This window comes from Oryx dammah, unplaced genomic scaffold, assembly GCF_014754425.2.
Source record: "Oryx dammah isolate SB20612 unplaced genomic scaffold, SCBI_Odam_1.1 HiC_scaffold_29, whole genome shotgun sequence".
NCBI classification, from domain to species: domain Eukaryota; kingdom Metazoa; phylum Chordata; class Mammalia; order Artiodactyla; family Bovidae; genus Oryx; species Oryx dammah.
In genome coordinates, this window is record NW_024070213.1 from 25,277,221 (window position 1) to 25,302,648 (window position 25,428).

A 25,428-nucleotide genomic window follows, 5' to 3' on the forward strand; every position below is an offset into this window, starting at 1 on the left:
ACACTTTCTGGCTGCCTGAGATAATGACTAAGGTTTTTAACTTCCTTAAATCCCATCTTTAATTCTAAAATGGCAAAATTAAGCTTTTACCTATGGTATTAATAATCTTTGGCCATAATAATTCTGCATAACAAATCATCCGTGACTCAGGGGCTTTGCAAATGATTTTGCAGGGTTCGACTGACGTTGGCCGTTTGCTCATGTGTCTTCTGTGAGCCACAAGTTGGCTGAGTGGTTTTCCTGGCTGTGTGTCTGACTCTCTCATGTACCTGCCAAATGGCTGGAGCTTGGCTGATTCTAAATGATCTCAGCTAGGGTTACTCAACTCTACTCCATGTGTCTCATCTTCTAGTATGGGGGTCAGCAAACTATGGCTCATTGGCCAAATCCAGTCCATGGGTTGTTTCTATAAATAACAAACATTATTATAAATATTTCATAAATGTGTTTATTGGAATGCAGTTGTGCTCATTCATTTCCATATTTTTTTGTGGCCAATTTCAGGCCACAATGGCAGCTTTGAGTAGTTGAATAGTCACACTAGAGGCCATGTGGCCAACAAAACCAAAAAGTCTGGTCTTTTACAGAAAAATTGTGCTGACTCTTGCTCCTGTAGGCTAGCCTAGATGTGTCATCATGGCCATGGCAAAGAGTAAAAAATAAAATGGAAATGTGTAAACACCTTTTCAAGATTCTGCAAATATCAGATTGTCTAATATGCCATTGGCCAAAGAAAATCATATGTGTGACTGCAAAATTAAAGTGCTAGGACACAGACTCAGTCTATTAGAAGACTAGCAACATCATGTGGCCCAAGGACCTGGATGCCTGAAGAGATGAGGAATTTAGTCTATTTATGCAACCAATCTACCACACCTGCCCACTTTAGGATATTATTATGGGAGGTTCAAGTCAGACACATGTAAAACATATTAACTCTACAAAACTATGTGATTAAACAGCATTCATTCTAATGCATCCTAATTTTATCATATTAGTGGTTATAACCTGTTATATACTTGGTGTGATAGGAAGAGTTATAACTAACTATGTGGTATGTGAACTTGGCCTTCTTGCTCTCATTTGCAGTGTACTCCTTGAAGGGACAGATGGGACAAGGAACAAATATTTGGATAGCCTTATCGCCTCTATAATCAAGTTGGTTCCCAAACGGTACCCAGTCTGTTCTCTTGAAATTATCATCTGCACCCTGCTCCCAACCAAGTGTTTCATCAAAATTAATCAGGTTCTGATTGTTGGTGCATGCACTGAGTGTAGCACAGGCAACACTACTGGCATGAATTTTTGTGTCGGCATTTGCTGGAATCATTGTATTTTATCTTTCTATGGATAGAATTAATCATGAAAATAAAGGATGTACTAAATCCTTGTCTGAACTATGTCTATAACTTGATAGCTGATGGAATGTAATTTACTTTTTCTTTATAACTCATCTTTCATGACAATACAGTGTTGAGAACCAAGAACTGGTTTTAATCATAGCTTCCCGTTGGTTTGCACGAGACACGGGCAAATCACCTACTCTTTCTCTCTCCATGGCATCACATTTAAAATCAAGTGATTAAGTTAGAAAAATATTTAGAACAGTCTCTGAGTCTAGAAATTCTGTTTGTTCTCGAGGCAGGTGTTGGTCTCCTCCTTTTCCAGTGATAAAATATGAATAGAAAGTTGTGGGAATAATTATGGTAGGAAGCTTGTAGCCTCTATTAATGGGGTCAAAGCTAGATTTGTGTGTTAAATAGCATTTTGTGGTTAGTGTCTTAGGATAATAATCTTTAAATTAATTGTCTCTGAATCACGATTGTGATGCTACCAAATTCAAAGGGTTGTGTGTTAATTTCAGAAATAAAGAAATGCATTAAGTTACCCTCATTTTAGTGCTTCCCTGCTGGCTCAGATGGTAAAGAATATGACTGCAATGTGGGAGACCCGGGTTTGATCTCTGGGTTGGGAAGATCCCCTGGAGAGGGAAATGGCAACCCACTCCAGTATTTTTGCCTGGAGAATCCCATGGACAGAGGAGCCTGGTGGGCTACAGTCTTTGGGCTCACAAAGAGTTGGACATGCTGAGTGACTACTGCACACACACACACATCCTTTCTTTAAGATTTCCTTCCATTAAATTTTCTTCAGACATTGAGTGTGCTATCACTCAAGTAGATCAGTCACCAATAGTAGTGACTGTGGAACAAACAAATAGAATGCAAGAAGAAAGTGAAGTAGAGTTCCTTGGTCTTTTTCACCCTGGGCTCCCAAAATCTTGACTCTAAGAGTTATTTTCTACTGAGTCCAAATATTTATATGCAAAATAGATATATTACTTAATTTTTTGTGAAAGAAATATATACTGAGGGCCTCCTATGTGCCACGTTCTGTTCTAAGCATTTGCTATACATCAGTGAATAGACACACGGTTTGCCTTCTAGTGGGAATTCTTTAATTTAGGGATTGTAAAGCAAGCGAAAGGATTTGTTGAACTGATTGAACCCATACTATTATAAGAATTTTCTATGCCAGTGGTAGTCCTCTAGGGCCTGTGGGCCCAATCTGGTTTTCTACTTGTTTTTTTTTGGCTTACAAGCTAATTTTTTTTTTTTTCTAATGAACATTTGCAATAAATCTGATGATAGGGAACATTAACCTTGAATTCCACTTTGGCAAAATGTTATCCTCTGAATAAAATTTCCTTCTCACTAGTAAATCTGAATTACAAAAATGAAGTTGTTCTCTACCATTATTTTTTTAATTTCATTTTTATTTTTTGAATAAAAGATTTGGAAATTTATTTTCTTATTTGTTATATAAGTTCCTAAGTTCCTACACAGCATGATTGATTTTGCCTTTTAGCTCAGAAAGTCTAATATTTACTATCTGGCCTTTTACAGAAAAAGTTTCTCAATGTCTGATCTATAAAATTTAATACAAAGAATATGAATGGATACAGGAATTTTTCTAGTTCTCTTTCACTAAATAAATGAATTTAATCAAAACAACTTAAAAAACTTTATTTTAGCATCATTTTATATTTCGATTATTATCTACCTTTGTTCTAAATTATTGTATCCTATATGGTATGGTATATCTAAGATATTTGGTAATCTTATAAGCAATTGTTTTCTCATTTGTTAAAGGATTGAGATATTGTTAACTGACCTCTGTGAAAACAAAGCTTTTCGTTTTGTGTATGGTTTCCTTTGCTGTCCAAAGATTTTAAGTTTCAGTCTCACTTATTTTTCTTTTAATCTTCATTACTCTAGGAGCTGGATCCAACAAGATGCTGCTGTGATTTATGTCAAAGAGTGTTCTGCCTATGTTTCCTTCTAAGAGTTTTATAGTATCTGGTCTTACATTTAGGTCTTTAATCTATTTTTCAAAAAAACAAAAAACAAAAAAGACAATTCACAGAACAGCAGAAAATATGTATAAATGAAGTGACTGACAAAGGATTAATCTCCAAAATATAAGAACATCTCATACAGCTCAATACTAAAATCAAACCAATCAAAAAATGCTGCTGCTAAGTCGCTTCAGTCGTGTCCGACTCTGTGCGATCCCATAGATGGAAGCCAGCCAGGCTCCCCCATCCCTGGGATTCTCCAGGCAAGAGTACCGGAGTGGGGTGCCATTGCCTTCTCTGATGGGCAGATCTAAATAGACATTTCTTCAAAGAAGACATTTGTCGTTGTTGTTCAGTCGCTAAGTTGTGTCTAACTCTTTGCAACCCCATGGACTACAGCACACCAGTCTTCCCTGTCCTTCAGTATCTCCTGGAGTTTGTTCAAACTCATTTCCATTGAATCAGTGATGCTATCCACACATCTCATCCTCTGTCATCCCCTTCTCCTCCAGCCCTCGATCTTTCCCAGCATCAGGGTCATTTCCAGTGAGTCAGCTCTTTGTATCAAGTGACCGAAGTATTGCAGCTTCAGCTGCAGCATCAGTCCTTCCAGTGAATAGGGAATGGCAAACCACTCCTGTATTCTTGCCTTGAGAATTACATGAACAGTATGAAAAGAAGACATATAGATTACCAAAAAGCACATGAAAAGATGCACAACATTGCTAATTATTAGAGACATGCAAATCAAAACTACAATGAGGTATCTTTTCACACCAGTTGGAATGGCCATCACCAAAAAGTCTACAAACGATAAATGCTGGAGAAGGTATGGGGAAACAGAAACCTCCCACATCATTGGTGGAAATGAAAAGTGGTACAGTCACTATGGAGAACAGTTCTTTAAAAAATTGAAAATATATGATCCAGCAATCTCACTCCTGGGCATATATCTGAAGAACACCACAATTTGAAAAGATACTCCAGTGTTCGTTGCAGCACTATTTACAATAGTCAAGATATAAAAGCAACCTAAATGTCCATCACAGAGAAATGAATAAGGAAGATGTGATACATACATATAAAGGAATATTACTCAGTAACAAAAAAGGATGAAATAATGCCATTTGTAGCAACAAGGATGGGCCTAGGGATTATCATACTAAGTGAAGTAAATCAGAGAAAAAACAGATATCATATGATATCACTTACATGTGGTATCTAAAAAAATGATACAAATGAACTTATTTATAAAACAGAAACAGATTCATCTACTTTGAAAACAACCTTGTGGTTGCCAAAGGGTAAATGTAGGGGAAAGGATAAATTCAGTTCAGTTCAGTTCAGTCTCTCAGTCTTGTCTAACTCTTTTTGACCCCATGAACTGCAGCACATCAGGCCTCCCTGTCCATCACCAACTCCCGGAGTCCAGCCAAACCCATGTCCATCGAGTCGGTGATGCCATCCACCCATCTCATCCTCGGTCATCCCCTTCTCCTCTTGCCCTCAATCTTTCCCATCATCAGGGTCTTTTCCAATGAGTCAGCTCTTTGCATCAGGTAGCCAAAGTATTGGAATTTCAGCTTCAACATCAGTCCTGCCAATGAATATTCAGCACTGATTTCCTTTAGGAGGGACTGGTTTGATCTCCTTGAAGTCCAAGGGACTCTCAAGAGTCTTCTCCAACACCACAATTCAAAAGCATCAATTCTTTGGCACTCAGCTTTCTTTATATTCCAACTCTCACATCCATAAATGACCACTGGAAAAACCATAGCCTTGACTAGACAGACCTTTGTTTGCAAAGTAATGTCTCTGATTTTGAGTATGCTATCTAAGTTGGTCATAACTTTCCTTCCAAGGAGTAAGTGTCTTTTAATTTCATGGCTGCAGTCACCAGCTGCAGTGATTTTGGAGCTCAGAAAGATAAAGTCTGCCACTGTTTCCACGGTTTCTCCATCTATTTCCCATGAAGTGATGGGACTAGATGCCATGATCTTAGTTTTCTGAATGTTGAGCTTTAAACCAACTTTTTCACTCTCCTCTTTCACTTCCATCAAGAGGCTCTTTAGTTCTTCTTCACTTTCTGCCATAAAGTTGGTGTCATCTGCATATCTGAGATTATTGATATTTCTCCCAGCAATCTTGATTCCAGCTTGTGCTTCCTCCAGCCCAGTGTTTCTCATGATGTACTCTGCATAGAAGTTAAATAAGCAGGGTGACATTATGCAGCCTTGACATACTCCTTTTCCTATTTGAAACCAATCTACTGTTCCATGTCCAGTTCTAACTGTTGCTTCCTGACCTGCATACAGGTTTCTCAAGAGGCAGGTCAGGGGGTCTGGTTTTCCCATCTCTTTCAGAATTTTCCACAGTTTATTGTGATCCACACAGTCAAAGGCTTTGGCATAGTCAATAAAGCAGAAATAGATGTTTTTCTGGAACTTTCTTCCTTTTTCCATGATCCAACAGATGTTGGCAATTTGATCTCTGGTTCCTCTGCCTTTTCTAAAACCAGCTTGAACATCTGGAAGTTGATGGTTCATGTAATACTGAAGCCTCGCTTGGAGAATTTTAAGCATTACTTTTCTAGCATATAAGATGAGTGCAATTGTGCAGTAGTTTGAGCATTCTTTGGCATTGGCTTTCTTTGGGATTGGAATGAAAACTGACCTTTTCCAGTCCTGTGGCCACTGCTGAGTTTTCCAAATTTGCTGGCATATTGAATGGAGCACTTTCACAGCATCATCTTTCACGATTTGAAATAGCTCAACTGGAATTCCATCACCTCCACTAGCTTTGTTCATAATGAGGCTTCCTAAGGCCCACTTGACTTACATTCCAGGATTTCTGGCTCTAGGTGAGTGATCACACGATCATGATTATCCGGGTCGTGAAGATCTTTTTTGTACAGTTCTTCTGTGTATTCTTGCCACCACTTCTTAATATCTTCTGCTTCTGTTAGGTCCATACCATTTCTGTCCTTTATTGAGCCCATCTTTGTGTGAAATGCTCCCTTGGTATCTCTAATTTTCCTGAAGAGATCTCTAGTCTTTCCCATTCTATTGCTTTCCTCTATTTTTTTTTTTTGCATTGATCACTGACAAAGGCTTTCTTATCTCTCTTTGCTATTCTTCAGAATTCTGCATTCAGATGGGAATATCTTTTCTATTTTGCTTTTAGCTTCCCTTCTTTTTACAGCTATTTTTAAGGCCTCCTCAGACAGCCATTTTGCTTTTTTGCATTTCTTTTTCTTGGGGATGATCTTGACTCCTGTCTCCAGTATAATGTCATGAACCTCCGTCCATAGTACATCAGGCACTCTGTCTATCAGATCTAATCCCTTAAATCTATTTCTCACTTCCACTGTATAGCCATAAGTGATTTGATTTAGGTCATACCTGAATGATCATGCAAAGATGGGCTCGATAAAGGGCAGAAATGGTATGGACCTAACAGAAGCAGAAGATATTAAGAAGAGGTGGCAAGAATACACAGAAGAACTGTACAAAAAAGATCTTCATGACCCAGATAATCATGATCGTGTGATCACTCACTTAGAGCCAGACATCCTGGAATGTGAAATCAAGTGGGCCTTGGGAAGCATTACTATGAACAAAGCTAGTGGAGGTGATGGAATTCCAGTTGAGCTATTTCAAATCCTGAAAGATGATGCCATGTAAGTACTGCAGTCAATATGCCAACAAATTTGGAAAACTCAGCAGTGGTCACAGGTCTGGAAAAGGTCAGTTTTCATTCCAATCCCAAAGAAAGCCAATGCCAAAGAATGCTCAAACTACCACACAATTGCACTCATCTCACACGCTAGTAAAGTAATGCTCAAAATTCTCCAAGCCATGCTTCAGCAATACATGAACCATCAACTTCCAGATGTTCAAGCTGGTTTTAGAAAAGGCAGAGGAACCAGAAATCAAATTGCTAACATCTGCTGGATCATGGGAAAAGCAAGAGAGTTCCAGAAAAACATCTATTTCTGCTTTATTGACTATGCCAAAGCCTTTGACTGTGTGGATCACAATAAACTGTGGAAAATTCTGAAAGAGATGGGAATACCAGACCACCTGACCTATCCCTTGAGAAACCTGTATGCAGGTCAGGAAGCAACAGTTAGAACTGGACATGGGACAACAGCCTGGTTCCAAATAGGAAAAGGAGTATGTCAAGGCTGCATAATGTCACCCTGCTTATTTAACTTCTATGCAGAGTACATCATGAGAAACACTGGGCTGGAAGAAGCACAAGTTGGAATCAAGATTGCTGGGAGAAATATCAATAATCTCAGATATGCAGATGACACCACGCTTATGGCAGAAAGTGAAGAGGGACTAAAAAGCCTCTTGATGAAAGTGAAAGAGGAGAGTGAAAAAGTTGGCTTAAAGCTCAACATATAGAAAACGAAGATCATGGCATCTGGTCCCATCACTTCATGGGAAATAGATGGGGAAACAGTGGAAACAGTGTCAGACTTTATTTTTTTGGACTCCAAAATCACTGCAGCTGGTGACTGCAGCCATGAAATTAAAAGACACTTACTCCTTGGAAGGAAAGTTATGACCAATCTAGATGGCATATTCAAAAGCAGAGACATTACTTTGCCAACAAAGGTCCGTTTAGTCAAGGCTATGGTTTTTCCAGTAGTCATGTATGGATGGGAGAGTTGGACTGTGAAGAAAGCTGAATGCGGAAGAATTGATGCTTTTGAACTGTGATGTTGGAGAAGACTTCTAAGAGTCCCTTGGACTGCAAGGAGATCCAACCAGTCCATTCTAAAGCAGATCAGCCTTGGGTGTTCTTTGCAAGGACTGATGCTAAAGTTGAAACTCCAGTACTTTGGCCACCTCATGCGAAGAATTGACTCATTGGAAAAGACTCTGATGCTGGGAGGGATTGGGGGCAGGAGGAGAAGGAGGCGACAGAGGATGAGATGGCTGGATGGCATCTTGACTCAATGGACATGAGTTTGAGTGAACTCTGGGAGTTGGTGATGGACCAGGAGGCCTTGCGTGCTGCGATTCCTGGGGTTGCAAGGAGTTGGACATGACTGAGCAACTGAACTGAACTGAATGGTCTAGTATTTTTCCCTACTTTCTTCAGTTTCAGTCTGAATTTGGCAATAAGGATTTCATGAACCAAACCACATCCGCTCCCGATCTTGTTTTTGCTGACTGTATAGAGCTTCTCCATCTTTGGCTGCAAAGAATATAATCAATCTGATTTCACTGTCAACCATCTGGTGATGTCCAGGGATAAATTCTCTCCCATCTGAAAAAGAATGGATATATGTATATGTAGAACTGAATCACTTTGCTGTACACCTGAAACTAACACAACATTGTAAATAAACTTCTATAATATAAAATAAAAATTAAATACAAAAAACAAAACAACAACCCATAAACAGCTATTACCAGCATGTTTTGACTCTGTATGTGCTGTCCTTGGTAGTGGAATTTTCTGAGATAAGAGCTCTTTTTTAAAAATTCTATTGAAATATAGTTGATTTACAAGGTTGTGCTTACTTTCTTCTGAAGAGCAAAGTGACTGAGTTATGCTGTGCTCAGTCTCTCAGTCTTGTCCGAATATTTGCAACCTCATGGACTATAGCCTGCCAGGATCCTCTGTCCACAGAATTTTCCAGACAAGCATACTAGAATGGGTTGACATTCAATTATATATATATATATATATATTCTTTTTCATAATCTTTTCCATTATGGTTTATCACAAGATATTGAATATAGTTTCCTGTGCTATAGAGTAGGACCTTGTCGTTTATCCATCCTATTCATAATAGTTTGTATCTGTTAAACCCAACTCTCAGTCCTTCCGTCACTTCCCCCCCTCCCTTGGCAACCACAAATTTGTTTGCTATGTAAGTCTGTTTTTGTTTAGTAGATACGTTCCTTTGTGTTGTAATTTAGATGTCACATAAGTGGAATGAGTGATAGCATGTAAGTGATATCATATGGTATTTGTCTTCTGAGATCAGTGTTCTTGATGTTACTCTGATGGATATTGAAGTTTTAAAGTCCCTTTGGCTGGAAGAGTCTCCTTTTGCTTGGAATAGATAAATAGAAGAGGAGGGCCTGGCAACCCATTCCAGTATTCTCACCTAGAGAATCCCTGTGGACAGAGGAGAATCCCTGGTGGGCTACAGTCTATAGGATTGCAAAGAGTCAGACACGATTGAAGTGACTTAGCATAACGCACACAGATATATAGAAATTATGACGCTTCCAATGTAATTCCATTACATCACTCACTTCTCAAAAATGGTAGTTAAAATCATTAATGTTTCATCATTTCATACCCAATGCCAAGGAATTTACACTAACAGAGAGCAGAATAAGCTACGGCCAAATGAAGCTGAATAGAAAACTCAGAAACAGTTGATGAGGTCTAATTTAACATCTTTGTTTTTTCCTGGGACATTTATGCTCATGGTAGTGATTTTATATTGCATACATATAACATAGTCACAGTTATTGCTTTTAGAATTGCTCCTAGTTTCTTTGATGGATTTAAATTTATCACTATTTTATGGAGAAATAGTATACTGCTCCTCTAGGAAAAGCATGACTGCTCTGCCACACAAACGTGAAAATTTCTAATTAAAAAATTACCCCAAACTCTTTATCGAAACCAGTGACCATTATGTTTAAAATTCTGAGTTAACATTTTAGAGTATGAGTGAGTGAAAATATGAGTGAGAAATATGAGTGAGAAAATATGAGTGAGAAAAATTACACAGATTTCCATTTTTAGGAATCTATTCCAAAGATACATGGATCAAAAATATAAAAGTACTTATGGGACTTCTCTGGTGGTCCAGGGGTTAAGAATCTGCCTGTCAGTGCAGGGCATATGGGTTCAATCCTTGATCTGGGAAGATTCCACATGTTGAGGGACAAATAAGCCTGTGCACTGCAACTACTGAGCCCATGAGCCATAACTGTGGAAACCTGTACACTCCAGAGCCTGTGCTCCGCAGCAAGAGAAGCCCCCACAATGAGAAACCCGCTCACCGCAACTAGAGAGTCGACCCCAAGCCCCACAACTACAGAAAGCCCATGCACAGAAACAAAGGCCCAGTGCAGCCAAAAGTCATCTATCAGTAAATAAATATTTTAAAAAGTACTTGTGAACAAGCCTATTCATTGAAGTACCATTTGTAATAGCAAAATACTGAAAATAATTCAAATTGATTGGGTTTAGAATCAATATTTTCATTTCTTAAAAAGTGAGGTATTAACTGATTTCACATACCCACATACCCACATCACAGCACTGTAACTAATATTAAAACTACTCAATTAAATATCATCTGCAAATAAAATATAAGGTTTAAATATTTAAGAGATCTAGTATTCTCATTAAAGATATACAAAATAGCAAAAACATAATAAAGAATTTTTTTCAACAATAAAAAATACTTAAAAGCGTACTTGTGAACAAGCCTAATCACTGAAGCACCATTTGTAATGGCAAAGTACTGCAAATAATTCACCAATAAGGAATGTTTGAATAAACTATAATGTACGCACACAATGGATTATGCAGGCATAAAACGAATGAGAAAAATTCAGTGTTACTATTGAATAATCTCCAGGACATAAGAAAGTGTGTGTGATTATAAACCAACGAAAAGACAAAGACAAACCATAAAGTTTAAAAAGTATATTAATAGCTAAATATAGAAGAGGAGGGAAGAGATGGAAGAGAGAGGGATAGAAACTATTCTTTTAATTTCCTTTAATTAAATTCTTTTAACTTTCTTTGGTTTGAAGATGCAACTTTGGAAATGTAAATGTTTTACACAGTGAAAAAAAAAATAGACACAAAATGGAATTCCTAAATATTGAAAGCAAAAAGAAAAGAAATTTCAAAGTGTATCCTATTGATGGTACAACCTTTCAGAGAGAAATTATTCCAGGTGACTTTAAGACATCACAGTTAAATTGTACATCCCCAGTAGGACAAAATAAATTTTAAAAAAGGAAAGACTCTCTTCAGTAATGAATAATTGGTGGTAGTGTTTATTTTATTCTGAGACCATCATATACATAGTATGGATAAAGGAAATAAATAATTATGTCATAGAAACCAGGGTTTGGGGCATGGAAGAGAGTGAAATAGATATGAAATAAGCTGGGTTAGGTAAAAACCCTGTATTCATAAATTTGAATTGGAAGTATTAGTTTGAAATTGTGATGTATTTTATCTGAAACAAAACTAAGATGATATTTTCTATCTCTTGCCACTAAAAAGGACTAGCAGCCATATGTAAGAAACGCAAAATGAATCTTGTCACATCAGAAAATAAGAATACTATTCAAGACTATTAGCATCCTCTCTAAAGGACTTGGGGGCCTAAGTGCATTGACTCCCTTTACAAAAGGAGGATGACTTAAGTATTAGTAAGTGCAATAATTGCAATAAATTGTAAGACATCAAAGATTTCTTAACGTGTTAATAAAATGCATATATACACATTTATACACAGATGTGTACCTATATATGGTCTTCCCAGGTGGTGCTAGTGGTAAAGAATCTGCTTGCCCATGCAAGAGATGTAAGAGACACAGGTTCAGTCTTTGGGTTGGGAAGATCCCCTGGAGGAGGTCATGGCAACCCACCCCAGTATTTTGCCTGGAGAATCCCCATGGAGGCCTGGCAGACTACAGTCCATAGAGTTATAAAGAGTTGGACACGACTGAAGTGATTTAGCATGCACGCACATGCATATACAATATATATAGGAGGTCACATATACATATAAAATAACCAAGCACTTATCTTGCCTCTCCTATGCAAACTGTACCTCAGCATAAACAATTGCTTATGAGGGAAAAATAGCTCTTAAAAGCCTACCAGCTAAGAATTAAAGAAATTTATCTTTTTAACACCTTAAGAATTACTGGATCTAAGTAACTATTATCAATGACTGCTAACATTACACACACGCACACACACACACACACACAAAGACAACCAGGGATTGTCTTTTTGAAAACAAATTTACAGAAAATATAAAGGGCAAAAATCACCATGAGGATAAATCCAGAAAAATTTAGGCTGAGGAAAACTTCATAGGATGAACCATGCATTTCTTCAACAAAAGCTTGAAGAGAGAGAAAAGAAAAAGAGAGACAGACAGACATATGGAGACAACCTAAAGATTTAAAGAAATTTGAGAGGTTTATCATCTCTCTATATATGGATGTCATTTGGATTCTAAGTCAAAAAACAAGCTAAAAACAAAGTGAAAATGATATAAAAGTGGGGAAATGGAAGCATGATTGAATATTTGATAAACTCTGCTCAATGTTGTGTGCCAACCTGGAAGGAAGAGGGGATTGGGGAAGAATGGATACATTTACGTGTATGGCTGAGTCCCTTCACTGTTCACCTGAAACTATTACAACATTGTTCATCAGCTATACTCCAATACAAATCGTTTCCAGTGTTAAAAAAATTAAAAAATTAAAAAAGAGCTGTTTTAGAAACTTCAAGGATTATCATACTATTGAATGTACAAAAAAAAAAGAGTCTCCATCTTTTAGAAAAATATTTAAAGATGATGTGATAGCTTCAAAACTCAGGGATGGGTTAGAGAGAGACACGAAGGTATCAAGTATCAAGGAAGCAAGTATGGTCATGAGTTGTGAACTGTTGAAGCTGAGTGATAGGTACATAGAGAATTATTATACTGTTTTCTCTGCTTTTATTTACATTTAAAATGTACTAAAATAAAATAGTAAAACAGGAGGTAGCAGCAAGCAAATTCTTCTAAGACCTAGAACTATGGCTTATCAAAACCTAAATGAGTTGCAGTTGCCTGTTGAACTAATACTTTAACAATATTTTGTCCTCTAGAGAGGAAAATCAGAGAAGGCGATGGCACCCCACTCCAGTCCTCTTGCCTGGAAAATCCCATGGATGGAGGAGCCTGGTAGGCTGCAGTCCATGGGGTCGCGAAGAGTCGGACACAGCTGAGCAACTTCACTTTCACTTTTCACTTTCATGCATTGGAGAAGGAAATGGCAAGTCTCTCCAGTGATCTTGCCTGGAGAATCCCAGGAACGGGGGAGCCTGGTGGGCTGCCGTCTATGGGGTCGCACAGAGTCAGACACGACTGAAGCGACGCAGCAGCAGCAGCAGCAGCAGCAGAGAGGAAAATATGTATAAACTGAATTGTGTTAGTGGGTACTGGTGATTATCATTTTTATAAATAAATGTTTTCATTTTGTATTTATTTTTAATGTGTCTTTTATATATTTATTTTTCAGTCATGCTGCACAGCTTGCAGGGTTTTAGTTCCCCAGTGAAAGATGGAACCCATGCCCCCAGGATTGGAAGCACAGTCTTAATCACTGGATCACCAGGGAAGTCCCCAAACTTTAGATTATTTTCCAAGTGTGGAGTAGTGAACGTGTTAGTCGCTCAGTCATGTCTGACTCTTTGGGACTCCATGGGGGTGTAGTCTCTGTCCATGGAATTCTCTAGGCAAGAATACTGAGTTGGTAGCCATTCCCTTCTCCAGGGGATCTTCCCAGGGATTGAACCCAGCTTTCTTACATTGCAGGCAGAATCTTTATCATCTGAGCCACCAGGAATTTCTCCTTTACAGTTTTGGTTAGGATGTTGCCATGTGGGGCCAATGTTTTGATGTAATAGACTCTGTGTATGTCTGCATATATATATATAATGGAGATAATGTTTTTGAAATATGCTCACAAATAATACAATCTCTCTTTTAAACCATGCTTTTTTTTTTTTTTTTGCCATTACTGCATGTCTGAGTTTTTATCACTCCAAGAAAGAAAAAAGTAGGCACCTACTAGGAAAAAGAGGCTCAGAAGTAGAAAGAGGGCGGATCTGACAGGGGAATTCCTCCTGGAAGAGGGACAGGAGGCAGAAATGCTTCTGGTGCAAAACGGAAGGGGTTCAGAGAGACTGGATGTGGGATTGGGGTGCTACTAGGATCCCCTGAGGGGACCACACACCTCTGGACTTTATGAGAAGGCTTATGTCATTGGTTTAATAGTGCCCCCCACCAACCCTGAGATCTTCTAACCCCTGGAACTTATAAATATGACCTTATGCGGACAAAGGGTTGTTGCAAGTATAATTAAATTAATGATTTCAAATGAGATTATTCTGGATTAGGATGAGATTGAAAACCAATCGTAAATCCTCATAAGAGATGAGAAGGGAAAAGAGACAGAGACACAGTACATCCTCTACATACATCCTCTACATAGAGCTTCATGCTGCAAACTTTCAAAGATATGAACATGCATTCCATCAGTATCAGGTGTGAGTGAAACTGTAGCTTACCCTCCGTCTCCTACAACTGACGATTCTTCAGCTCTACCATCTCTCATATCCTCTCCCTCCTCCGGTCAGTAGCTCTTCTTGTCTGTTCTCTCAATGTCAGCCCCCATATGCCAGCAGTTGTACTGTAGTACTGTATTTTCCAAGGCACTATAGTGTAAGACTAAAAATATTTTCTTTATTTTTTGTGTTTATTTTTTATGTATTATTTGTATGAAAAGTATTATAAACCTGTTACAGGACAATACTGTATAGCTGATTGTGTCAGTTGGGTACCTTGACTAACTTTATTGGACTTACCGAATGCACTCTCAGAACAGAACTTGTTCGTAGATAGGGGACTTACCGTAGAGAGAGAATCAGGTAATGGGAAGATGGAGGCAGAGACTGGAGTTATGAAGTCCAGGAATGCCAAGGAATGCCAAGGTTGCCAGTAGCTGCCAGGAGCTAGGAGAGAGGCATAGAGCAGATTCTTTTTCAGAGCCTCCAGACAGAACGCACCCTGCTGACCACTTGATTTCAGACGCTGGCCTCTAGAGCTGGAAGAGAATCCATTTTTTACTGTTGTTTTAAGCTGCTGCGTTTGTGACAATGTGCTACAGCAGCCATATGAAATGAAAACACCCTGCTTCTCATAGGGGACTATGGGGGGCATGCACCCCACAGGGTGCTCCAGAGTGACCAGATTGGCTCAAGGAGTAGTAACATCAGTGTCACGTGGTTCGGGAGAGGTCCAGAAATTAGAGCTTCAGCTCTCCACTGACGCACTGTCACACACTGTTTCCTGGAGTTCTGACATGCTCTTGATGGCATCGCTGAGAAACCAGCGGACCCATCAAGAGATCCCTGTCCCGAAGGATAACTCCAGTGAGGGCTGTAGCAGGACCTGTAGGTGGAGAGAAGAGGTATAGACGTAAGACGAACTTGGTTGGGAAGGACGAAGTAATACCAGACAACAAATGAGCTGACAGCAAACCATGGATTTCACCAGTATGGACATAGAGTGGATTTAGATGGTGGTGGTTTAGTCGCTAGGTCTTGTCTGACTCTTTGCTACCCCATAGACTGTAGCCTGCCAGGCTCCTCTGTTCATGGGATTTCCCAGGCAATAATACTGGAATTGGTTGCCAATCCCTTCTCCAGGAGATCTTCTTGACTCAGGGATCAAACCTGGGTTTCCTGAATTGCAGGTGGATTCTTTATGGACTGAGCCCCCATGGAAGGCCCATAGATTTAGATAGGACAGTCTAAATACAGCCAGAGAGCGGGGGGATCCAGTTTCAGCTCAGAGAAGTAGGAGCAAGAAGAGAAACACAACACAGGGACTAGAGATCACCTCCCCAGTTTCATCTTCTTCTTGTCCCAAATTTCTTTTGGGAAAGAGGGAGAAACTTAAGTTGTTAGAAGAGTTTAAGCTGTAATACAAATTAAACTGCAATGGGCCATTGTAATCAAGAAGGGTGTTAACGAGCATGAATTGGACAACTGCACTAATTTCTGGTCATTAGCTGGGTGGAAGTAGGTAGGTTGAAGGAAGAACTTTGATATTACATCAACTGAAAGTGAAAGTGAATGTCACTCAATTGTGTCAGAGTCTTTGCGACCCCATGGACTGACTGTATGTAGCCTGCCAGGCTCCTCTGTCCATAGAATTCTCCAGGCCAGAATATTGGACTGGGTAGCCGTTCCCTTCTCCAGGGAATCTTCCCGACCTAGGGCTCCTGCACTGCAGGCAGATTTTCTACCAGCTGAGCTACCAGGGAAGCCCATTCCATTAGATACTTTTAAAAAGCTATATGATGATACATAAGTTGTAGTATAGGGCTTTTTTGGTGAATGAATAAACAACAATGCATAAAAAGGCAAACCCCACAAATTATAGACCTTAGATATGTTTCTCATAGTAAAATCTACTATGATTTTTACTAGGTATTAATTTGGACCTAACTGAATTTATTTGCACATCTATCAGCCTGTGTAAGAGTCAGCTTTTGACAACAAAAGTCTGCCACAACTTTATATATTTTAGCTTCAGTCTTTCCATCAAATGCCAGGAGAGATCTGCTTCTTCTAAGGGCTTTGTTTTATCAATCTGGGTGGCTAGCTTTGATTTGGCTTTGTCATCTTGCTGGGGAACTCACAGGTAAATCTCATTAAGAGTTTTGCTGATGCTAATTTATAGATCAGCAAGTTTGGAGGACTGTTTTTAATGTATTCAGTTTGTTTTGGAGCTTTGCATCACTTCTGCTTCTCTGGAGTTAGGTCCATTTTACAGACAACCAGAAAGACAGTATCGAAGTAATTGTTTATAACACGATGGTCTTCTATCTGCATTCTCTCCTTGGCACTCTTACCTGAAGAATCTATCTATTGCCTTCACTCTTTGCTTCATTCTGGATGTACAGAGACTTGTTAGAGGTGTCCTAACAGGTGGCTGGAGTGTCCAGCTCCATTTCAGGGGCCGGGCATCATGTTGACCTCTGCTTTCCTTCAAACACAGTGACTAATTTGCTAGAGTGTGAAGTAAAATTCAATAAATGAATCCAAAGTCCCCAGGCGGCTCGGGGTTTGGAAATTCTTGGACTCCTTTGGAGCAGGTTGGCGATTTCTCCTTACCACTAGATGTCCCTGTGTGGCTTTTCTTTTGGACGCCAGAGCTGTACCGGACGTCAGTTACCTCTGCTCTGCTGGATGGAAGCAAAGTGCATCGCAATCTATGAAGAGGCTGTTTATCCTGGAATATCATCCAAGCTGGGCTTCCATGGTGGCTCATATGGTAAAGAATCTGCCTGCAATGTGGGAGACCCGTGTTCAATACCTGGGTTGGGAAGATCCCCTGGAGAAGGGAACGGCAACCCACTCTAGTATTCTTGCCTGGAGAATTCCATGGACAGAGGAACCTGGAGGGCTATATATAATCCTTGGGGTTGCAAAGAGTCGACACGACTGAAGTGACTTAACACACATACATTATCCAAGCTGAGACCAGGCACAACTTAGCCCTAGTACACTCATTCAAGTCTAAGGGCATGAGGAAGCTGGAGAGTTATCTGTGTCTGCACAGAAATCAGGACTATCTCCACAGAGGTCCCAGTTCTTTCCAACTTGCATTCATTAAAATTTCCCTGCCTCCCAGTGCCCTCTTGGTAACCTAGACCAAAGCTTTAAAAACTATCATGGAGAACTGGCTAAAAAAAATTTTTTTTCACTTCTACTCTCTTGCAGACCAACACATGGTCTTACTGTGCTTGACATCACAGGTAACTCACTTGGTGAGTTTGATAACAACCAAAGTGGGTGTTTCCTGTCCAATGAAATGAGTGATAATATACTTAGATGTGATGTTGCACAGCAATGTCAGCTGACTGTACAAGGTTTTGTTTTAAAAACATTCTCTTGATTTCTATATTTCTTTTGTCCTTGACTGGTAACAGCTTGCAAACCGCTGCTGATACGAGGATCATGCTTTGTGTGGCACTGCACTAGACGTCATCATAAGGCTTAGTTCTACAAACTTGAATGAAAACTAATGGGCTGTGAGGAACTGGAGCAGCTCAAGGCAGCTTTAGATGACTTGAATAGAGACTCATGCAATGTGCTGAAAGTTGTGGTCTCTGTCCTTCTGCCTCAGGTCAGGCCTGGATCTTCCACTGAGCTACTGCACTGAATCTCAGGTTAGGGCAACATTAAACAAAAAAAAACCTGGGCTTCCTTAGTGACTCAGATGGTAAAGAATCTTCTGGCACTGCAGGAGATCAGGGTTTGATCCCTGGGTTGGGAAGATGCTTTGGAGAAGGGAATGGCTACCCATTCTAGTATTCTTGCCTGGAGAATCCCATGGATAGAGGAGCCTGGCAGGCTACAGTCCATGGGGTCGTAAAGAGTCAGACACAACTGAGCAACTAACACTTTCACTTTCACTTCAAACAAAATGCAATGGGTGATCCCCAGAGACCACAGCAGCAAAAAGGAAATGAAAGTTTTTGCAACTTCTGAACCTATCAAGTCCAAACCGTTCTGCAAGGCACACAGCCGGCCAGTAAATCTAGAGAGGAGCTGTTTGGGCAAGGAATCGCGACTTGATTCAGAAAGCAGGCAGATCTTTGTGTCCCAAAGAACTATCTTGCCTAATTAGAATTCAGCTTCTTTTATACTAAAAGGGGAAAAAGTAAAGTCAAACATTTCCTGCTTCTGGTCAGTCTCCAGAGAGGATGTGTTAATTTCTTCCTTCCTGTATTCATTTCCAAGTAGGCCTGGTCTACTTGGATGTTTGCTGTGAGCAAAAGGTACAATGCTCCTTACCTGGGAGGCAGTGTTCCCAGAGGTGGACCATTGTGTATAATTTAAACTTACAGGCACCATCGCTTTAGTGATCAACATATAACAGAACACAAAGGTTCTTCTTTATTACAAACCTTTTTGCAGAAATTAAGTGAATCTTGTCGGCTCTGTACTTTAAAAGAGAAATAAAGGCGGTGAAGGATGGTAAATACCATGTACCCGGCTTCATTTTAATAATTAGCCAGAGTGACACCTGGGTGGTCAATCGTCTGCTGCTTTATGCTGCAACCAGCTACAATTACAGAAATAGTGGAAGAATGTAACTTCACAAACTGAAAATAAATAGTTTGTTTACTCAACGCACCAACAGTTTGTGCTCCAACCATCATTTATAAAGCCAGTTATTTGTAATGTAAGAGCACAATTTGCCTTAAAAACAATGTTGAGAATGGTGGTTAATTTTCCTGTTCACTCACAGAAAACCATTTAAACCAGGCAGTAATTGAGTTAAATAAACACTATTTCTCTCTTTGTTATGATTCCATGGGTCAAGTCCAGCAGAGAACATTGTTCTAAGTGTTTGAGATCCCAGTTCCAAATTTTGATAGAAGAGGTTTCTCTTCTTTCTCAGGATGCCCTGTGGAGAAACAGGATTTGTATAGACTTCCTTGCTCTCGTGGGGATAGACAACAAGATCACATGAGTCCCTCATAGCAGTAGCTAGCAAAGAAGCAGGATGAAGGGTTCTATTAGCTATTTATTTAGAACTTGGAGTATGAAACCATGTTTCATGAGCAGTTTTGGGACCTTTGTGCAGGGGTGGCTGGGAGTCAGGCATGTGACCTCTTGGAGGAGGAAAAGTCACATGGTGGGATCTAAAAACACTGAATCAAATGTTATCAACTGGAAGACTAGGATGAAGCCACACAAATGAAAAAGGAAGATGAGAGAAGTGTTCATATGAGAAGAGAGTTGAAGGACAATATATGCAGCTTTGTCAGCAGGGGATTAAAATTCCACAGATGAAGGCTTATTTTCATATATTCACATTTCGGGTCCTTCGGGGCCCGAAGCCACTCAGGAAAGGCCCTAAATATGTCCTTCCAGAAAGATGATTTTAGTGTGGACCAACATCTTTAGTGTCTCTAATGGGTAATATAATAGAGGTAGGAAAGATATAGGTTTCATGGAACCAAAAGCGTATGCAGTTTGTTGGCACTTTAGGGGAAAAAAAGCAAACTTAAAAATCTAAAATTAGGTATAAAATATATATTTATTTAAATAAGAAAATAAATAAAAACAATATGTCTATTTTAAAAAGCTAACAAGTAGATGTCCATCAACAGATGAATGGATAACAACGTTGTGGTATATAGGTATATATATACATATATAGTGAAATATCACTCAGTCATAAAAAGGAATGAATTTGGTCAGTTGTGAGGTGGATTGATGTAGAGTCTGTTATACAGAGTAAGTTGTTATACAGAAGTTGTATAACAAGTTGTATAAGTTATTATACAGAAGTAAGTTGGAAAAAACAAAAATTGTATAATTAACACATATATATGGAATCTAGAAAAATGGTACCAATGAAGCTATCTGCAGGATAGGAAGAGACGCAGACATAAAGAACAGACTTGGGGCTCATTTTAAGGTGGCCAGGAAGCGGCCCAGAGGAGCAGGCGGTAAGCCTGAGGAGCGAGGGATGGAGTCGGGAGCCACGCCGTGCTGACTGGAGCACCGCACAGCTGCAGCCGCCCAGCGCCTCCCATGTGGAAGCCCTGTGAGGCGGATGCCGGCTGCCCAGGACTATGGTTTCATCGCCTTAAACGGTTTTGAACGAATGAAGCTGGATTCTCTTTAAAAAGACAGACAGCCCATCGTGTGAACTACAGAGTTTGTGGACAAATTTATGTTGGGCACATAGTGGCGTAACGCCCGCAGATTCCTGCAAGGGCCCCTAAGTTCTTCCAGGACGGCTTTGCCTTTTGAATCAGGGAGATGCAAAGCTCGATAAAGAATGACCCTTGTAGATAAGTATAAAGTCAAGCGACAGCGATTGGACAGAATTTGCGAAGGTATCCGCCCCCAGAACAGCCCCCTGCACCCCTGCCCCGTGGTGGCACTGCTGGCCGGCAGAGACTGCACCCAGTGGAAATGCCCATGCTGAAGGACCTGGCCACCGTGGCCTTCTGCGATGCACAGTTCACTCAGGAGATCCACAAGAAGGTTTTAAACGAGGCGGTTGGCGCCATGACATATCGCACCATCATGTTCACCAGGGAGGACCTGGGGAAGTTCAAGGCCCTGAGAGTGATTGTGTGCATAGGCAGCGGCTACGACTACGTCGACGTCAAGGCTGCAGGTGAACTCGGGATCGCAGTGTGCAACATCCTGTCCGCAGCAGTGGAAGAGACAGGGGTCTCAACCGTCTGCCACATCCACATCCTTAATCTGTACGGGTGGAACACCTACCTGGCTGTACCAGGCGTTGCGTGAAGGCGCGCGGGTGCAGAGTGTCCAGCAGATCTGGGAGGCTGCCTCGGGTGGGGGGCGGGGGGCGCACATCCGCGGGGTGACACTGGGCCTCATTGGCTTCGGTCGCAATGGGGCAGGCAGTTGCGGTTCGAGCCAAGGCCTTTGGATTCAGCGTCCTATTTTATAACCCCTACTTGTAGGATGGGACGGAGCGGTCCCTGGGCGTGTAGACAGTCTATACCCTGCAGTTCCAGAGCTACTGTGTCTCCCTGCCTTGCAATCTCAACGAACATAACCACCACATCAGTGACTTCACTATAAAGCAGATGAGGCAAGGCGCCTTCCTAGTGATCGCAGCCTGCGGCAGACTGGTGGATGAGAAAGCCTTAGCCAAAGCCCTCAAAGAAGGAAGGATATGAGGGGCGGCCCTTGACGTGCACAAGTCGGAGCCTTTCAGCTTTGCTCAGGGTCCCTTGAAAGATGCACCAAATCTCATCTGTACTCCCCACACAGCCTGGTATAGTGAGCAAGCCTCCTTGGAAATGAGGGAGGCAGCTGCCATTGAGATCTGACGGGCTATCACAGGTCACATCCCAGAGAGAGAGCTTAATAAACTGTGTGAACAAGGAACTCTTTGTCACAACAGCTCCCTGGTCAGTAATAGATCAGCAAACAATTCATCCAGAGCTGAATGGTGCCACATACAGATACCCGCCAGGCATTATGGGCGTGGCTCTGGGAGGACTTCCTGCTGCCAAGGAAGGGATCATCCCCAGAGGCATCCTGGTGATCCACAACCTCCCCACAGTGGCACATCCCTCTCAAGCTCCCTCTCCCAACCCACCCACAAAATACGGAGACAATGGAGAGCACCCCAACGAGCAATAGCAGCAAGTGACGAAAGGTAACCATTCAGATACACCTGGGACCAAGAGACAGTGAAAAATAAATGAACTATGAGAAAAGGAATTTGACAGTCTTTTTAACTGATTCTGGACATATGCATCATTGACGTTGCAGTGTTACAACTACAAAAGAGCTAGAAGTCGAGACATGGGGAAACTGAAGATGCTGTCTGCTTGCGCAAGCGCTGAAAGAGACTAACATGTGATTTATTAACCACCAGCTTCTGTTATTGTGTGTTAAGTTTTTCATCTGTGCATCAAATCACAAAGAATAAATAGATCTGTTTCCTTTACCAGTCCCTTGGGCACAGGAGGTCCTGTTCAGGTCGTTGCTCTAGAATGCTGCATCAAGAGTTCCAAACATCAAAATAAAATATTAAGAGAATAATAATAAAAAAAATTGAACAGACTTGTGGACAGAGCAGGGGACAGAGAGGGTGGGGCAAATTGTGAGTAGCATTGACATATATACACTGCTGCTGCTGCTGCTGCTAAGTCACTTCAGTCATGTCTGACCCTGTGCGACCCCATAGACGGCAGCCCATCAGGCTCCCCTGTCTCTGGGATTCTCAAGGCAAGAACACTGCAGTGGGTTGTCATTTGTACCATGTGTAAAATAGATAGCTGGTGGGAAGTTGCTGTTTAACACAAGGATCTCAGCTCAGTGCTCTCTGACAGCCTGGAGGGGTGGGATGAGGGGGGTAGGAGGAGACTCAAGAGAGAGGAGAGTATACTCATGGTTGATTCACATTGTTGTGCAGCAGAAGCCAACATGACATTGTAAAACAATTATCCTCCAATTAAAAATAATTTTAAAAGTGTATATGTTCATAGGTAAAAACTTTTTAAAGAAAAGCTAACAAATACAACCATCCCTTGGAGATATTATGGGTCTAGTTCCAGGTCACTACAATAAAGGGTGTATTGCCACAAAGTGAGTCAAATGGATTTTGGCTTCCCAGTGCATACAAAAACTATGTTAACACTGTACTGCGACTTCCCTGGTGGCTCAGATGGTAAAGCGTCTGTCTACAATGTGGGAGACCTGGGTTTGATCCCTGGGTTGGGAAGTTCCCTGGAGAAGGAAAAGGCAACCCACTCCAGTACTCTTGCCTAGAAAATCCCATGGACGGAGGAGCCTGGTGTCCATGGGGTTGCAAAGAGTTGGACACGACTGAGCGACTTCACTCACTCACTCACTCACACTGTACTGTAGTCTATTAAGTGTGCCATAGCATTATGTCTAAAAATGGACATCAGTTCAGTTCAGTTCAGTCGCTCAGTCATGTCCGACTCATTGCGACCCCATGAATAGCAGCACGCCAGGCCTCCCTGTCCATCACCAACTCCCAGAGTTCACCCAAACTCATGTCCATTGAATCAGTGATGCCATCCAGCCATTTCATCTTCTGTCGTCCCCTTCTCCTGCCCCCAATCCTTCCCAGCATCAGAGTCTTTTCCAATGAGTCAACTCTTCGCATGAGGTGGCCAAAGTATGGAGTTTCAGCTTCAACAGCAGTCCTTCCAATGAACGCTCAGGACTGATCTTTAGAATGGACTGGTTGGATCTCCTTGCAGTCCTAGGGACTCTCAAGAGTCTTCTCCAACACCACAGTTCCAAAACATCAATTCTTCAGTGCCCAGCTTTCTTCACAGTTCAACTCACATCCATACATGACCACTGGAAAGACCATAGCCTTGACTAGATGGACCTTTTTTAGCAAAGTAATGTCTCTGCTTTTGAATATGCTATCTAGGATGGTTATACCTTTCCTTCCAAGGAGTAAGCGTCTTTTAATTTCATGGCTTAATTTAAAAATACTTTATTGTTAAAAACTGTCAACCATTATCTGAACTTTCAGTGAGTGGTAATCTTTTTGTCAGTGGAGGATTGTGCCTCCATGTTGATGTCTGTTGGCTATCAGGATGGCAGTTGCTAAAGGGTGGGGTAGTGGTGATAAAGACATCAATGAAGTTTGCAGCAGTGACTGACTCTTCCTTTCTTGAACGATTTTTTGGTAGCATGCTATGCTGTTTGATAGTATTTTACCCACAGTACAACTTCTTTGAAAAGTAGAGTCCACCTCTCAAACATGTTGCTGCTTTATCAACTAAGTTTATGTCATCTTCTAGATCCTTTGTTTTCATTTCAACAATCTTCTCAATATCTTCAGCAGTCTCCATCTCAATCAAGCACCTTCTTTCTACATTGTAAGAAGCAATCCCTCATCAGTTCAAGTTTCATCATGAGATTGCAGCAATTCAGTCCATCTTCAAGCTCTTTTTTTTTTTTTTTTGAGACAAGAATCTCTTTTTATTTAACATTGCAGAATTAGAAAATAAGAACCAGGCTGAGTAGGAAAATAATACCAATCATCAAATCAGATGTAACCCTTAAATTTTCATTTGGAAGACAGAAAGAAATTAACTTTAATGTGGCATGTGTTTATTGTATGTCGTACCAAAGTCAAAGATATATATAGATAGATAGACATATAGACTTTGATCTAGATATCACATTTTTCAACTGTTCATTTATCAATGGATGCTTAGGTTGTTACCATGTCATGACTACTCTGAATAATGCTACAATGAATATGGGCTGCAGATACAATTTTATTTCCTTCAGACATATACATGGAAATGAGATTGTTGGATAATATGGCAGTTCTGTTTTATTTTTTCTAAGAACCACTGTAATGTTTTCCATAGTGGCTGCACCAATTTAAATAACCACCAATAGTGTGCAAGGGCCCCCTTTCCTCCATACCATCTACCTTTGTTATCTTTGTTATTTTTATTATTATTATTACGGCCATCCTAGGGCTTCCCAGGTGGCTCAGTGGTAAAGAATCTGCCTGCTAATGCAGAAAACCTGAGTTCGATCGTTGGGTGGGAAAGATCCCCTGAAGAGGGAAATAGTGACCCAGTCCAGTATTCTTGCCTGGAGAATTGTGTAAACAGAGGAGCCTGGCAGGCTACCTTCCATGGTGTTGCAAAAGAGTTAGACATGACTCCACGACTAAACAACAACATAGCCACCCT

General features: G+C 40.6%; 1 pseudogene; it reads left to right on the plus strand.

Annotated features, from left to right (window-relative positions):
- Positions 1-21,020: 21,020 nt before the first annotated feature.
- LOC120858904 lies at positions 21,021-22,366 on the plus strand (annotated as a pseudogene).
- Positions 22,367-25,428: the final 3,062 nt, after the last annotated feature.